At 35.2% G+C, this 17,195-nt stretch overlaps 1 pseudogene; it reads right to left on the bottom strand.

Moving 5' to 3' along the window:
• Positions 1-14,420: 14,420 nt before the first annotated feature.
• On the bottom strand, positions 14,421-14,932 carry LOC116600372 (annotated as a pseudogene).
• Between the last annotated feature and the right edge of the window lie 2,263 nt (positions 14,933-17,195).

Genomic DNA, 17,195 nt, shown 5'->3' with positions numbered 1-17,195 from the left:
TACTTAGGCATTAGAGAAAATACAGTCTTGAAACTGAGAAACAGAGCATCATACAGAAGTCTGGATACATACACTGTTTTTACAAATCACCCACTCTCCAGCACTGGACGATTCTTTTTATCCATAGTAGCACACATGATCCTAAGTTCCCTGTCATGGGTTATAACTAAGTTCAGAGGGCATTATTTTGTGAATATAACTTAAATCCTTCAATAAGTATAATGGCTTTTATTTCATACACTGAATTCTAGCTGCCATTCTTCTGTCTACTTTATCACATAATGAACTGTTCTGCCCTTTTAGCCTCAAACATCTTGAAATTTCACTGTTTCATACAGAAGAACTCAGACATCTCATTAGGAACATAGTCACTAATTTGTGATATAATGAGAAGAAAATGTTACATGTTTAAATCACTGAAGTTTTAAGATTGGTATATTAAATTGATGAATACATTGTTTCAAAAAATTATAAAGGTATGCATTATTGATCCTGAAAACACATTTTCATATGATTTCACCTTCTCAATGTCATCTCAAAGAAGCTTGTCTTATCCCTGCTATGCTTTTGATGATGTTGTACAACAAAACATTTAAGGATAGAAGACTACAAGGTTTTATTAATTAGGAAAGAATATAAAGAAAGTGTTATAAGTTTATGTGCTAGTTAAATAATTAATGCATTTAATATATATGCTCCATTATTCCCACAATAATTCATGGTGACAATCATTCCTACTAGCTCAGTGTTAGTAGGACAAGTAGAATCTTCAGATTGAATTTAAGGAGCTAAAAGTGGAGGAGATCAGAAATCTCTGCATGTGTGTGTCCCAGGTCTGTAAAAGGGTCTCTCATTTTTCAGTGCAGCATATCATGAGCCTAATTAAAAATGGCTAAGCAATATCTTCAGGCAGATAAGTTTGAAAATGGGGCCCATAGCAGTCCTGCTTTTCCCAACAATGATTACAAAGTAGTATAATCGTTTCTTATGTGTTAAGTTGTGAAGCCCCATAAATAGCCTCACTGAGTTTCTAGTAGCCAAAGTGAAACATATAAGCCACTTGGAAAAATAAACTGGCCTGGACAGACACAGAGGTAAGACAGAGAGGGATGAAGCAGTAACATTTACTGACCAAAACACAGAGGGATATAGGGACAAAGACTAGGTACCAGGAAGGAGAGACATAGACCATCAGAGACATATTTCTGCCACAACCCTACACAAAGAAGAATAAATAGAACCCAAAGATGGTAGAGAGAATGCTAATTTAATTAATATGGAAATGTTGCCACATATTGAAATGGAAACTTTATATAAAAAGTACTTCAGTTAGCTAAAATAAAAACCACCATACTAACTGAACTGAGATGATGGAATATGTTCTTTGAGGTTTCTCCAACCCACAGATAAATAATTGGGGGGAGATAGAATAGTTAATATATGCATCATTGATTAATAAGAAAAAGATACCACTAGAATTTCATGGTGGAAGAAAGTTATTTTTCTCGTTTTTTAAATCATTATTAAGATCAAAATATATTCTTAAGATGTAAGTATAGCACATTCATTTATATGAAACATAACTTTGTCAAAAAAGATTGTAAGTATATAAAATTATTGTATATAGTAAAATATTTTGTTTTAGAGGCACTTAAATAACTATTGCAGATATAATTGTGTTATAAAATTTAAATATACCATTTTGCTGATAGCTTTTACAATATGAGTTGTCAATTGTGACAGAAAAATAACAGCAAAAGGTTATAGATCAAATAATTTTTATAATAAAATTAAACAGCATGGCAAACATTAAATTCAGAAGTTTAGTATTTTAATAGTCCATCAAGACATACATGGTTGGTTGGTATGTATAACACAGCAATCTACATGTTATAAAAATTATAATTAAAATATGATCATAAGGATGCAGACTTTAACTGTGGTATATTTTACAGATTTATGTTATTTGTTAGATTTTCGCCATAGCTCTATGATACTTACATATATATATTTTTTAAAGATTTTATTTATTTATTTGACAGAGACAGATCACAAGTAGACAGAGAGGCAGGCAGAGAAAGAGGAGGAAGCAGGCTCCCTGCTGAGCAGAGAGCCAGATGCGGGACTCCATCCGAGGACCTTGAGATCATGACCTGAGCCAAAGGCAGCGGCTTAACCCAGTGAGCCACCCAGGTGCCCCGATACTTATATTTTTAAAAGATTTATTTATTCATTTCAGAGAGAGAGAGAGTGCTCAAGCAGGAGCACGGGCAGAGGGAGAAGGAGAAAAGCAGACCGTCCGCTGGGCCGGGAGCCCCATGTGGGGCTTGATCCCACCACCCTCACATCATGACCTGAGCAGAAATTACGAGTTAGACGTCCACCCAACAGGGCCCCTCAGGCACCTGACAATTAAATATTCTAATGATTGGTTTTATTGCAAAGGTAACCATGTTCACTATAGAGAATCTGGAAATGCACAGAGCAAAGAACACAAAATAAAAACAACAGTGAATTTCAATCACTTATCTACAATTGGTGTGCAAATTTTGGGGGAGGGCCTTGGGAAAACAATTCTGTCTTAAGCCCAAGATACCACTACCCAAAATGTAACAGTATAAACTTCTTATGAAATGACAGAAATAGGGGCGCCTGGGTAGCTCAGTGGGTTAAAGCCTCTGCCTTCCACTCAGGTCATGATCTCAGGGTCCTGGAATCGAGCCCCGCATAGGGCTCCCTGCTCAACAAGGAGCCTGCTTCCCTTCCTCTCTCTCTGCCTACTTGTGATCTCTGTCTGTCAAATAAATAAATAAATAAATAAATAAATAAATAAATAAATGACAGAAATAGTCCTGATCCCTGTAATTCAGTGCATAATACTGCAGGTCTGCAGTCAGACCTCCTGGCTTCCATTATGCTTCCATCACTTACTCACTCTATGACTTTAGGCATATAATTTAATCTATCTATGCTTCGTTTTTCTCATTTTGAGAACAGTGGTAATAATATGCCTAACTGATAGAGTGTATGCAATCACTAGAAATTCAATATTAAAGTTTTGTAAGGATGTCAAATACCCCCTACAGTGTTCAAAGCAGGGATGAAAATCTAACAAGTAGGATGTGTGAGTATTAATTAGAAAGTATATGTTAAAGGTTTATATGAAAGCTTAGTACACAGTGTTGTGTTCCATAAATGTTTTTAAAGGTTCATAGAGTTTTATGCTAATTATCATCATTAATATTAATATTACTAAAGTTATACCATAACCAGTATACAACTACCAAAAAAGTCTGCTTTTCTTCAAAAACATAGAACATGAGATCTCTAAATATCTTGTGCTTGAGGCACATTTCTTTAGAAATTATTCATACTCTTATTCATATTTTAATCATTTGAATATTTAAATAATTCAATATTTAATAATAGGAAGAAACCAGTCTTTCAATGTCCAAAATTGGGAAATTTAAAATTATGTTTGTAGGTTATCATGGACTCTCACGTTCTTTTCTGAGAAAAGGAATAAAGAAGGATAGATCTTTGCTTTTCAGCAACCCTGACTCTGAACATTACCATCTTGGCTTTGAACAATAAGCATGATAGCATCCTTTAATTTTTGATGTAATATAGTCTCAAAAGAGTAGGCTTAACAAACTCTAAAACATTATTTCCCATGTATAAAATATGTGTTATTATATACTTTGTGTATGCATGATATGTACACAGACATATATGTTGTAAAACTGAGTATGTTTTGATATATATTTTACTTATATTTTGTCTTGATACTTAATCCAATGCACAGCAGCAAAAAATTATGAAGAGCTTGACAAACAGTACCTTCAAGTGATTATTTGTAGAGAACTTCTGAATTAAACTCATTCAAGAATAAAAGTGATCATACAGACTTTGAAACTATGACATGTTCCCTCCTGATAGAGGTAGAATTGAGGGCAAATTCATAAAAATATAGCATCGAGACCTTTTAACCTCATGTCTATGCTTGGGTTTCCACAGAAAGAGGAAATGAAGTCAAAGAATCACATGCCTGAAGTTTATCTGGTGGAATGACTTCAGCACAGAAGAGCGTCCCTCCTCCACTGGACAAGCACTGCCTCCCCACGTTATACATTCTATATGGATTCTATATAGATTCTATATAGATTATAGGAGGTCAGCAGTTCCCAAAAGATGCCTGCCTTGGGCTGAAGCTTCAGAAACAAGCTGGGACCAGAAAAGGAGGTTCAGCTGAGGCAAGATGGGTTCACAGCTGAATGAAGCTGGTTACAATAAAAATGGCCAAGGTAAAAGACAAATACTGTAGAATCTTGTGGGGATGCATGGGGGGAGAGGGAGAGGGAGCAAGAGGTGTGTGATGTATCCATAAATACATAATTCACAGTTTAATAACTCACCTTAATTCTAAAAGCAAAGGGTTGATTTTTTTATATGCTCTTTATCCTAAATGAATAATCAACACTGATGGTAATAAACACTGAGAATAAGATTAAATTTCCTCATTAATATTTTCAAGTTGTTTGAGAAAATCTGAACTGTACAGTACAATGTTATTTATTTTTGTGAGGATTTAGATATAGCATTTGTTTTTTATTAACTTCTCTTTCTAAAAGAACAAAACATAGTTGAGTCATAAAAATATAGACATTTTTATAGTTTTGTTGTATTTGAGAAAAGAACACAAGATATAGGACTTAAAAATGCTACTGACACAACCCAAGTGTCCTTCAGTGAGTTACTTAACCTCAGTTTATTTTTCTATTCATGTAAGATTATTTGGTTCAAATGCTATATCCCATCTTAGTTAAGAGAGCAAGTGCTGATTTGGGGCTTGTTTAAAAGTTGAATAATAGGATTAATTAACCAATAATAGGATTAATGGATAATAGGATTAATTCTACTAATTTTGTGAGCCTATTTATGTTGCTTAGACCCTCCCTGCTTCAGTTTTCTCATTTAAAATTAGGGACAATGCTAGTACCCATCAAACACATGTAATATGCTAGAGTACTCATTAAAATGCTGTTAAGAAGGTATTTACCCAGGGGGCGCCTGGGCAGCTCAGTGGGTTAAAGCCTCTGCCTTCATCTCAGGTCATGATCTCAGGGTCCTGGGATCGAGCCCTACATCGGGCTCTCTGTTCAGCGGGGAGTCTGCTTCCCTCTCTCTCTGCCTGTCTCTCTGCCTACTTGTGATCTCTCTCTCTCTCTGTCAAATAAATAAAATCTTAAAAAAAAAAAAAAGTATTTACCCAGAAAGATGAACTGATTTGTCCAAGGTCACACAGTGTCTGATTAAATCCAGGACTAGATGCCAAAGTGTTAACTTCCAGTCCATTCTATTCTATTCCATACAGTACCCAGAGTGCCTCACACAGTAGTCTAGATGCTGATTTTTGTCTCTAAAACTTATTAACACTATTCTTTTTAAGGGTTTTACTTATTTATTGAGATGGAGAGAGTGAGCATGAGAGAGAGGGAGAGAGAATCTGAAGCAACTCTGTGCTGAGTACAGAGCCCATTATAGGGCTCGATCCTATAACCCTGAGATCATGACCTGAGCCCAGAGCAAGAGTCTGGCGCTTAACCAGCTGAGCCACCAGGTGCCCCAACACTATTTTTTTTTAAATAGTATTTTAAATCATACATCATACAGTAAGCTCATCAGTAATCACTAATTTAAAAACTTAGCTAATCATTATAGATAAACCTGTTTTTTCATTGCTTTTGAGGTAATTTTAAAATGTCATGTTTAGTGTAATTTTTTTTAGCATTTATTTGGAAAGTATCTGTGACTGTTTGCTCTTAAGGATTGATTCTGATTCCTTCAGGAGAACTGCTACATTTTAGAAGCTCAAGCCTTATCCAGTTTGGGGAAAAAGAGAAGGCTGACAAACTGATTCTTCAAATAGATTCTCTAATACCTTTCAGTGATATTCAGCATAAAATGGGTTTATGACACAGAGCAAGACCAGAAATCAACAATCGGAAGCCAAACACCAAGTAAAAGAGAAATGCCCTGGGGGCATCACTATGGAAACCAAAGAAGCTCCAGTTGGCAGTACAGAGGACGGGAAAGTACTGCACAGAAAGAGCTGCAAACAAATTAAACCAAACCCTGTGGTCGCAGCTGAAGCCGTTATTTATAATCCCTTACAATGCATGCCTTTATTTCAAATTTTTTCTCCCAAGATGGTGCTAGGTTCTGTAAACACCCCTGGCCAGCAAGACTAGGCATTCTAACTCAGAATCACTACTTCATAACAAAACTTATTTCAAGCTACATTAGGCTTCCCCAGCTGGGCTAAACACGACTGTAATATAATGTTTGTTTCTAAAAAATAAAAAAGGACCTTTCGTTCAGTAGCCAGTGAGCTGAGACTGCTGTCTCTTAAAATCTCCAGCGAACTTCAGAGTTATAAATTAGGTCCTAGTCTTCGGAGTTATAAATTAGACTCTGGTTTTCCCTCTGCCTTAGGAGAACTCAGGAGAAAAGACTGAAGTAATTTGAAGTAGTTTTAAAGAACACTCACACCTTGAGATATGTTTTGGGAAACTACTGATATCCAGAGATCTCATAAAGGGGAAAATAAAGATTTTTGATTGCTGGCCTTGGATGCATGCAAAGTCATGTTGGATCCATCTGTGTATCTTCCACAACGATTCTCAGCAAAGCTTGTTCCTTCTATTGTCCTAAAATCAGGAATATTATATGACTCTATTAGTTCCTAGCTGTAAGGTATGTTGATAAATACTGAACATAGAGGCTCAAATACTTCAGTAAGCACAAACACTTTAGAATACGCTAACACACCACATTTATTACTAGTGGTCTAAGAATTAACTATGGAGTATCCTTTTCTCCCTACCTGTATCTGCCTATAGAATTTCCATGTTTCCTCTGAATTAGATTAAGTCATTCTTTTAGCTTCTACATATCACATATTTTTCTCATTCTTGGTAATTTTATGATGTCACTACTGGTCTAAATTTCCTGCTGGTATTATTGTATTAAGCAACTTAGTACTCTCAAAATTAAGTTGTTAGTTTGAGCTTCAGAAATCTTGAGATAATCAGAACATCAAGTTCTGCTTGCTAAATGTGACACAAAGAACACTGCCTGCCAGAAAAGCATGGACAGCAAATGTTTCTATTCTTCCCTGCTTGGAGAAAAGAGAGTGTCCCGTGATCTATATAAATCTTCACAGGATTTTGCTTTCACGGTTATCCAAGATCTCTGAGGACCTTTGATTATTCAAGTCATAACAGTCCAACCTGCAACATGCTTGGTAAAACTCTCAACTTGGAGTAAAGAAATTTGGGTTTTCAGCCTCATTTTGAAACTGAGTTATGTGATTTGAGGAATGATAGTATTGCTATTTTGGAAGCTCCCTTTTTTCTTTTTTGTGCTGGAAACTGTTAACAGATACAATAAGGCAGAAAAAAAAAGATAAGATTAAACAGATGCACTGAGGCATATTAGAAAGTTTAAGAACTTATTTGAGCAAAAAATTATTGAAATTGGGCAGTGCCAAACTGGAAGTGGTTAGGAGCGCTCCACCTACAAGGACCCTGGGGAAAGACTTAATTAAAAAAAAAAAAAAAATCAGAGAAAGAAAGTATTTGATTGACTATTGCTTAAAGCCTAGTTGGTTACTTATGATTGGTTATCCTTAGTGTTTTGATTTTACAACCTTGAGGCATTCAGAGGCTTACATTTTGGTCTGCTTATATAGAGGACCACCTCTGTCTAATGGATTCCTTGTTTAATTAACTTAACACAGCACTCTGTATCTCTTGCAATCAGAGATTGACTAAGAGGAGGCCTTAAAGCAACCAAAAGCATTTATTTGAGGGTGTGAGGCATGCAACCTGGAAAGTACATAGTTGACTGAAATTCAAAGGCAAAAAAAAACCCCACAAGGTTACATAACTTGTTTTGAAACAATCACGAATGATGCTGACAGAGTTAAATGCTCTGATACAGGATTGGCTATTCAGCTAACAGATGTTCAGTATCTTGATTTTGGTCCAAAGTAGAAGGATATATTCAGGAGGTGCAAAAGGTGTAATTGACAAGTTACAACTGACAAAAATCCAGAGCTCATGGTGTTTTGAGAATTGAAACAGGAGATGCGCATAGGCCCTGCTTCCTCAATATCCTTTGACTCTGTCTGAAGGACATTCTTAGAGATGGCTACTTTAATTTTGGAATCTCCTTTCACAGGGAATGCGTAAGATTAGGTTTTAGAACTGCTCTGTTCCAGTCCTCTCATGATTTAGATAGTAAATGAATCTAACACAAGTATTCAAAACCCTTGAACCATTTTTCAAAATCCTCTGTAATGGTATTGGATTTCTATAGCCCCTCTGTTGGAAGCTGTCCTCCTTTGGGATTTTTCAGGGAGCTTAGAGGGAAACTTATGGTAACTTGACAAAACTACATGCAACACTTCCTGAGATTTGCATTTTCGTCTGTTTAATGAACATTAACACATTATATATGGGATACACCCAGATATATGTGACTAGACAGATATTTATAGAGGAATAGTGTATATAAGAAAAATATGAAAAACAGAGACTTCGTATACAATGTTCAATTACAATATACCTGGATAGTTGTATGCAAGTATACAACATACTTACATAATGGCTGAGATTTTATTTATTCTTACAAAGCAATGAGATTTTGCCTTAGAGATTAAGCAGTCAAACTATTCACTAAGCAATTGTATGAATTTTGAGAAACATTACATGGGGTCTAAAATTGATCTTTAAGCTTTCCAACTAAATTCACACCTCAACTTCTCCACCCACCAGCCATCCAGATATCTCTAACATGGTGAACTCATTGCTCTCCTGTAGATCACCTAATCCGAAAGTAATTTGAGAGAGCATTGAGATCTGAGAAAGAATTTTATGTGTGTAGATATCTCGGGAGGAGATAAAGATTACAAAGGAACCACTGCAATATTAAGGTAAATATAATTGTTTACATCTTTTCAGAGGACGGAACTGTTATTCAAGAATTGTTCCAAACCACACCACTAATAGAAAATGATGTGGCAGTTTATGCCCACATAGTTCGGTTCTAAGTATATGGGTCCTTTATTTTTTCAAAGAAATAATGCCTTAAGTAATCCAACACATAATTTCCCTTATACATTTTTGAAATATTACAGAAAATATTAAGATGGGATTTAAATCATGTCCTCAATCCCAAATGTTCTCTACAACTAACTACATTTACACTTTTTTTTTTTGTCTACCCTTTCAGAATATTTTCTTCCACATTTAAACACACATACACACAAGTACATGTGCAGGTATGTCTAATAAAAATATTAAGTATTGACTTTGCATGGTCTTTTTAAACAAAGCACAGCTTATTATGTATTTTTCCTAAACTGCTGTTTTAAACAAAGTTTTTATTTTAGAAGAGTTTTAGGTTTACAGAAAAGTTGTGAAGATATGTAGAGAAGGATTCCATAGATCTGTAACCCAGTTTCCTTTATTAACATCTTATAGTATTGTGTGTAATGCATTTGTCCTACTACGTGAACCAACAGTGATACATTATTATTAACGGAAGTCCTTACATTATTCATATTTCTTTAATTCTTATCTCAGTTCCTTTATTCTAGTACAGGACACGTGCTAGATTCAAATAAAAATGGTTTTATTTCTTCCATCCTAATATTTGCACCTTTCATTTGCTGTTCTTATTATATTGGCCAGGACCTCCAGTATGAGGTTGAATAGGAGTAGGGAGAACGGATATCCTGTCCTTGTTCCTACTTTTAGAAGGAAAGCATCCAGTTTCTCACAATTAATTATGATGCTGTTAGGTTCTTCTTTGCTTTGTTTTGCTGTGCAAGTTCCTTATCAAGTTGAGGAACATCTTCCGTCTTCCTAGTTTTCTAAGAGTTTTTATCAAAAACAGATGATGGATTTTTTTCAAGTGCTTGTGAACTTATATAATCATGATTTTTTTTCTTTTTTGTCTTCTTTCAAACTATAAAAATATACTCTATTAAAGATCATGGGAATAATTAAAACCAGAGATAACCTCTAACAACTCACAATTAGTAAAAAACAAACAAGAAAACAAAATTTAGAAGTGTTGAAGCAGACCAACAAAAACATTTATACACTATGGGTGGGAGTATAAATTGGCATGCACTTTGGAAAATAATTTGACATTACCCAATAAAGAGGAAGGGTTAGTAATTTACTCCTCAAAGAAACCAGATGCATAATTTCCATAGCAGCTCTGTGAAAGCTGCAAACTTAATATCCATCAGAAGTAGAATGAAAACCAAGTACAGCCTTAAGAAAAATCATGATGAGTCTCATGAACATAATGCTGAATGAGAGAAATTCAAGACACAATCATCAACTTTATGTAAAACTCAAAAACATGTAGAGCTGAAGAGTACACTTATCATGATGAGTGCTGAGTAACGTATAGAAGTACTGAATCACTACATTGTATACCCGAAAATAACGTAACACTGTATGTTAACTATACTAGAATTGGAATTTAAAATAAAATTAAGGGTTTTTTTAACTTTCTAATGTGGTAGATTACATGAATTGATTTTTTAAAAATTTAATTTAATTTGCGTGTGTGTGTTCCAAAATTCATTGTTTATGCACCATACCCAGTGCTCCATCCTAATATGTGCCCTCCATAATACCCACCACCAGACTCACCCAATCCTCCACCCCACCCCTCCAAAACCATCAGTTTATTTCTCAGAGTCCACAGTCTCTCATGGTTTGTATCTCCCTCCGATTTCCCCCAACTCACTTCTCTCCATCTCTCAATATCCTCCGTGTTATTCCTTATGTCCCACAAGTAAGTGAAACCATATGATAATGGACTCTCTCTGCTTGACTTGTTTCGTTCAGCATAATCTCCTCCAGTCCTGTCCATGTTAGTATAAAATTTGGGTATTCATCCTTTCTGATGGAGGCATAATACTCCATTGTATATATGGACCATATCTTCTTTATCCATTCATCCATCGAAGAACATCTTGGTTCTTTCCACAGTTTGGCAACTGTGGGCATTGCTGCTATGAACAATGGGGTACAGGTGGCCCTTCTTTTCACGACATCTGCATGTTTAAGCTAAATACCCAGCAGTGGAATTCCAGGGTCACAGGGTAGCTCTATTTTTAATTTCTTAAAGAATCTCCACATTGTTTTCCAAAATGGCTGCATTAATGTGCTTTCCCACCAACAGTGTAAGAGGGTTCCCCTTTCTCCACATCCTCTCCAATACTTGTTGTTACTGTCTTGTTGATTTTGGCCATTCTGACTGGTGTAAGGTGGTATCTCAATGTGATTTTGATTTGAATCTCCCTGATGGTCAATGACGATGAACATTTTTTCATGTGTCTGTTAGCCATTTATATGTCTTCTTTGGAGAAGTGTCTGTTCATGTCTTCTGCCCATTTTTTGATATGATTATCTGTTTTGTGTGTATTGAGTTTGAGGAGTTCTTTATAGATCTTGGGTATCAGCCCTTTGTCTGTAATATCATTTGTGAATCTCTTCTCCCATTCTGTGGGTTGCCTCTTTGTTTTGTTGACTATTTCCTTTGTTATGCAGATTTTTGAATATGAAATCTGCCTTCCAAACCTGGAATTACCAACTTAGTTCTGGTATATAATTATTTCTCTATATTATTGGATTTGATATGGTAATATTTATTGACAATTTATACAACTATGTTTATTAGAGATATTGGTCTTTAGATTTTCTCTTTTGAATTTTTTTTAAATCTGATTTTGGATGAAGGTAATGCTGGACTCATAAGAACAAAGTAAGACATATTCTTGCTGTTTCTATATTCTGGAACAAAGTTTGGACAATTAGGATGATTTCTTAATTAAATATTTAGTGGAATTTGCCAGTGAAACCATTTGTGCTTTGTACTTTCTTTATTGGAAGGTTATTAATTTTTTTATTCAATTATTATAACAGATGTAGGATATATCTGGTTGTCTATTTTCCCTTATTTGAATTTTGGTAGTTTGAGTCCTTCAAGAATTATTCCATTTCATCTAAATTACAAACATGTGTATATATATTTGTAGAAAACATTCCTTTATTATTGTCTTAATGTCTGTGAGGTCATTAATGATGACCTCTTTCCATTTGTAATAATCTGTGCTTTGTCTTGTTTTTTTCTTCTCTCTCTCTCTCTAACTTTCTTTCTCTTTTCTTTTTCCCAATTGGTTAACTTGAGTAAAGATACATCATTGTTATTGATCTTATCCAAGAACTACTTCGAGATGTTGTTGATTTTCTCTATGGTTGTCTTGCTTTAAATTTAATTGATTTCTCCTCTAATTTTAGGATCTTGTTCTTCCTACTTACTTTCAGTTTAAATTGCCCATCTTTATCTACTTTCCTGTGATGAAAACTTAGGTTATTGATTTATGTATTTCATCTTTATTTTCTTAAGTATACATTTAAAGGAACAGACTTCTTTCTAAATAATGCTTTTACTTCATTCCACAGATTCTGATAAGTTATGTATTCATTTTCATTCAGTTCAAAATATACTTTTAAAATTTCTATTGAGACTTCTTCTTTGATCCTTGGGTTATTTAGAAATGTATCATTGAATTTCCAGATATTTGTGTATATTCTGGCAGTCTTTCTCTTATTTTCTCATTTAATTTCTCTGTGGTCAGAGAACACACCTGTATTTTATCTATTTATATTTGCTTTCTAGGGCTGCTATAACAAAGTACCACAAACAGAATGGCTTTAAACAACCAAAAATTCATTCATATTCTGGGGAGCTAGAAGTTCAAAGTCAGCCACGTTCCCTCTGAAGACTCAAGAACCTTCCTTACATCTCCCAGCCTCCAGTACCTTGTGGTGTCCCTTGCGCTTGTGGTAACATAACTCCCATCTCTGCCTTCATCCTCATATGGCTGTTTAGTCTCGTATGTCTCTATCTTGTTCCCTTCCTACAAAAACACCAATTACATTATATTAGGGTTCATCCTAGTGTCTTCATCTTGACTTGATTATATCTGCTACGGTCAAATTCAGAGGTTCCAGAGGTTAGAGCTTCATCATATCTTTTCAACCCTTAACATTATTCTTTTGAATGCATTGAAGTGTTGAGTGACTCATTATATAGTCTATTTTGATGGACGTTCCATATGAATATAAGAAGCATGTGTATTTTGCTACAGTTGGAAGGAGTATTGTATAAATGACAATTAGATCAATTTAATTGATAGCTCTGTTCAGGTAATTTATATCTTTATCAATTTTCTGACTACATGATATATTAATTAATAACAGAGTGGATTTTGTGTCTCTATAATAGTAGATTTGTCTATATTTCCTTTCAGGTCTATCAGTTTTTGCCTCCTGTGGTTTGGTGCTTTCTTGTTAGGTAGATACATGGAAGATTTCTGTGTTATCTTGGAGAACTGACTCCTTTATCATTACACAATGCCCTTCTTTATCCCTGACAACCTTTCCTGATCTCAAATCTGTATTGTCTGAAATTAAAAAGGCTATTCCAGATGTTATTATTATTCTTTACTATTACTACCTGTGGCATGATATGTCTTCTTCTATCTCCTTACTTTTAATCGAGGTCAGTCTATATATTTAAAAGGTGTTTCTTATAGACTAAATAGAGTTGGAAACTATTTTCTAACCTACTCTGATGATTCCTGTCTTTTAATTGGTGTTTTTAGTCAAGTCACATTTAAATTGAGTATTGATATATTTGGACGTTTATAATGTTTTATACTCATTGATTTTGTGTTTTTTATAATTTTGTTATTCCTTTTCTCCTGTCTTTATCTGTTTTTAGTTGAATATTTTGATCATTTTATCTCCCCCTTAAAGTACAAGTTATATTTCTTTTTGTTCAATGTTAGAAATTTCTTTATTATTATGTAATTATTAAGCACTAGCTTCAAACTGTGGAAAATTTAAAATCACACTTTGACAACCCATTCTTCCCTCCCCAACCCAAATTCCTTTTTTTTTAAAGATTTTTATTTATTTATTTTTTATTATTTATTTATTTATTTTTATTTGACAGACAGAGATCACAAGTAGGCAGAGGGGCAGGCACAAAGAGAGGAAGGGAAGCAGGCTTCCCGCTGAGCAGAGAGCCCAATGTGGGTCTCGATCCCAGGACCCTGGGATCATGACCTGAGCTGAAGGCAGTGGCTTTAACCCACTGAGCCACCCAGGTGCACCCCCAACCCAAATCTTGATCAAGAATTCTTTAAGTGAAGACATGCTCTCTTCTGTACAAAACTTTATCAAATAAAGACAAATAATTGCATTCATCCTGCTGTAAAATGTTGTCTATGGCTGTGGAAACATTGTCTGCACAGGCTCCTTTTACTGTCCAGGTCCTAAGGCCCTCTTGCTCATGAACTGTCTTTTCGTAAAGAAAGCCCAGCATTTTGCTAGGTTTATCACTCTCAGGGTGAAAAAATTTCTCAGAAAGTCAATCCAGTCTCTTGTCTCACCTGCTGTTAAGTAGGCCCTCATCACCTTATCTTGTTTGCAGGTTTAGTGGAAAACCAGGCTCTCCAGGAATGGGACAATTAGTGATTCCCCACATATACACATATTTCTCACTTTGCCTTCTGAAATTGTACTTTTGGAGTTTCTTTAGGCACTCAGAAATGTAGAGTTTTATATATCAAGGCTCTATCAGCTTCATTCTTAATCTCATAATTTTTGAAGAAGACATTGGCCTTGAAGTAATAGATGGCCTCACCTTCAATATCTGTATCTTTTTTTTCTCTAGGGCCAGGTCCTTTGAATGGACCTGTGTTAGGCAAAAGTGCCATATTTCCAATGAGTCTGGTGTCAGGGATCATGAGAGAAGAGTGGTAAGCTGGCATTTTGGCACCAGCTGGGTTTCAACCTAGTTGAGTAGATTGGGATTAGAGCATGGTACTCCTGGTCCAGAGGGAGTAAGTGTGGGGAGATAGGCAGAAGTTTAAATTACATTTCTTTAAAAATAATTTTAGTGGTAAGCCTACAATATACATTACATATTTTAACTAATTTGGCAACACTTTCCTATGTATTGCTTCAAATGTAGTACAGAAACCTTATGATAGTATTCTAAAATTTTTCTTCCCATCTCCTTTGGCAAAGCTGTCATTCATTCCCCTCATCCATGTGCTATAATCACCCAATACCTTGTTTCTATTATTACATAAAACATTGTTATCTTTTTGTAAAATTAAGATAATTAATGAAGATGGCTATACCAAACAACAGATTTTCAACATAGATGAAATAGCTTTCTGTTAGAAGAAGATGCCATCCAGGACTTTCATAGCTAGAGAGGAGAAATCAGTACTTGATTTCAAAACTTGAAAGAAGGGGCTAATTCTCCTGTTAGGGGATATGTAGCTGGTGACTTCAGTTGAGTCCAGTGCTCACTGACCATTCTAGAAACTCTGGGACTCTCAAGAATTATATTACATCTACTCTGCCCATGCTCTATAAATGGAACAACAAAGCCTGTATGGAAGCACATTGCTGTCATGGTTTGTAGTAAACAAGGTTTATGAAATATTTTAAGCCCACTGCTGAGACCTACTGCTGAGAAAACAAGCAAACAAGCAAACAAACAAAAAACAGCAAAGAAAAAAATTTTTTTTGCAAAATATCACTGCTCATTGACAATGCACCTGGTCAGTCAAGAGCTCTGATGGATATGTCCAATGAAATTAATGTTGTTTACATGTCTACAAATACAACATCCATTCTTCAGCCCACAGATTAAAGAGCATTTTCAACATTGACATATTATTATATAAGAAATACATTTAGAAAGGTTATAGCTTCTGTAGATACTGATTCTTTTAAAGGATCTGAGCAAAGTAAAGTGTAAATCTGGGAAGAGTTCACCATTCTATATGTCAGTAAAACGACTTGTGATTCATGAAGAGTGGTCAGAAGTGCCACATGAACAGGAGATTGGAAGAAGTTGATTGCAACCATCAAGGATAATTATGAGGGGTTGGTTCAAGACTCAGTGGAGGAAGTAATTGCAGATGGGGTAGAAATGGCAAGAGAACTAGAATTTAAAGTAGTACCTGAATATGTGATACACTTGTGATAAAAGTTCAACAGATGAAGATTCACTTCTTATAAATGAGCAAGAATGTGGTTTCTGGAGGTGAAATTTATTCCAGATAAAGACATTGCGAAGATTGTTGAAATGACAACAAAGAATTTAGAATACTACATAAACTCGGTTGATAAAAGATCAATAGAATTTGAGTACTGACTCGGATTGTGAAGAAGTTCTACTGTGTAGAATGCTATCAAACAGCACTGAATGCTACAGAGAAATCATTCAGAAAGGATGAGTCAATCAATGCAACATTCTTCAGTGTTACATTAGTGGTGATGCAACATGGGGGCTTAAGTGGGTAGGAGAAGAATAAATGAAACAAGATGGGAATGGGAGGGAGACAAACCATAAGTGACTCTTAATCTCACAAAACAAACTGAGGGTTGCTGGGGGGAGGGGGTTTGGGAGAAGGGGGTGGGATTATGGACATTGGGGAGGGTATGTGCTTTGGTGAGTGCTGTGAAGTATGTAAACCTGGTGATTCACAGACCTGTACCCCTGGGGATAAAAATATATGTTTATAAAAAAAAAATTTAAAAAAAAATTGCCATAACCACTCCAGCCTTCAGTAACCACATCCCGATCAGTAAACAGCCATCAACACCAAGGTGAGATCTTGTACTGGCAAAGGAAAACCAAAAAATTCATTTGACTGGCTTATTTGTATTATTGTGGTGGTCTGGAACCAAACCCACAATATCTCCAAGATACAATTACATTTTTAATACCTAAGTCTTGCCCACACCTGAAATATCTGTAACATATTACACTCAGTTTCCATTGAATGCCTCCCTTTCCTTTGATTTTAAGTACAAGTCTAATGTTTTGTTGTGTGTGGTTATAAAGTGCTGGATATTGTGGAAGATAGTTACAAGGAGCCCAAAACACATCATCTTCCTTTAAGGAGTATTGTGTTTTATTCTGGCAGGCATCTAAATTACTGCCTACAAGTTTTCTTGATCTTGTCAAATTTGGCTTCACAGTGTGTTATGTAAAATTTATTCTCATAATGT

This window comes from Mustela erminea, chromosome 9, assembly GCF_009829155.1.
Source record: "Mustela erminea isolate mMusErm1 chromosome 9, mMusErm1.Pri, whole genome shotgun sequence".
NCBI lineage: Eukaryota > Metazoa > Chordata > Mammalia > Carnivora > Mustelidae > Mustela > Mustela erminea.
Note: the sequence above shows the minus strand (reverse complement) of the source record. Positions and strands in the feature narration are given on the sequence as shown.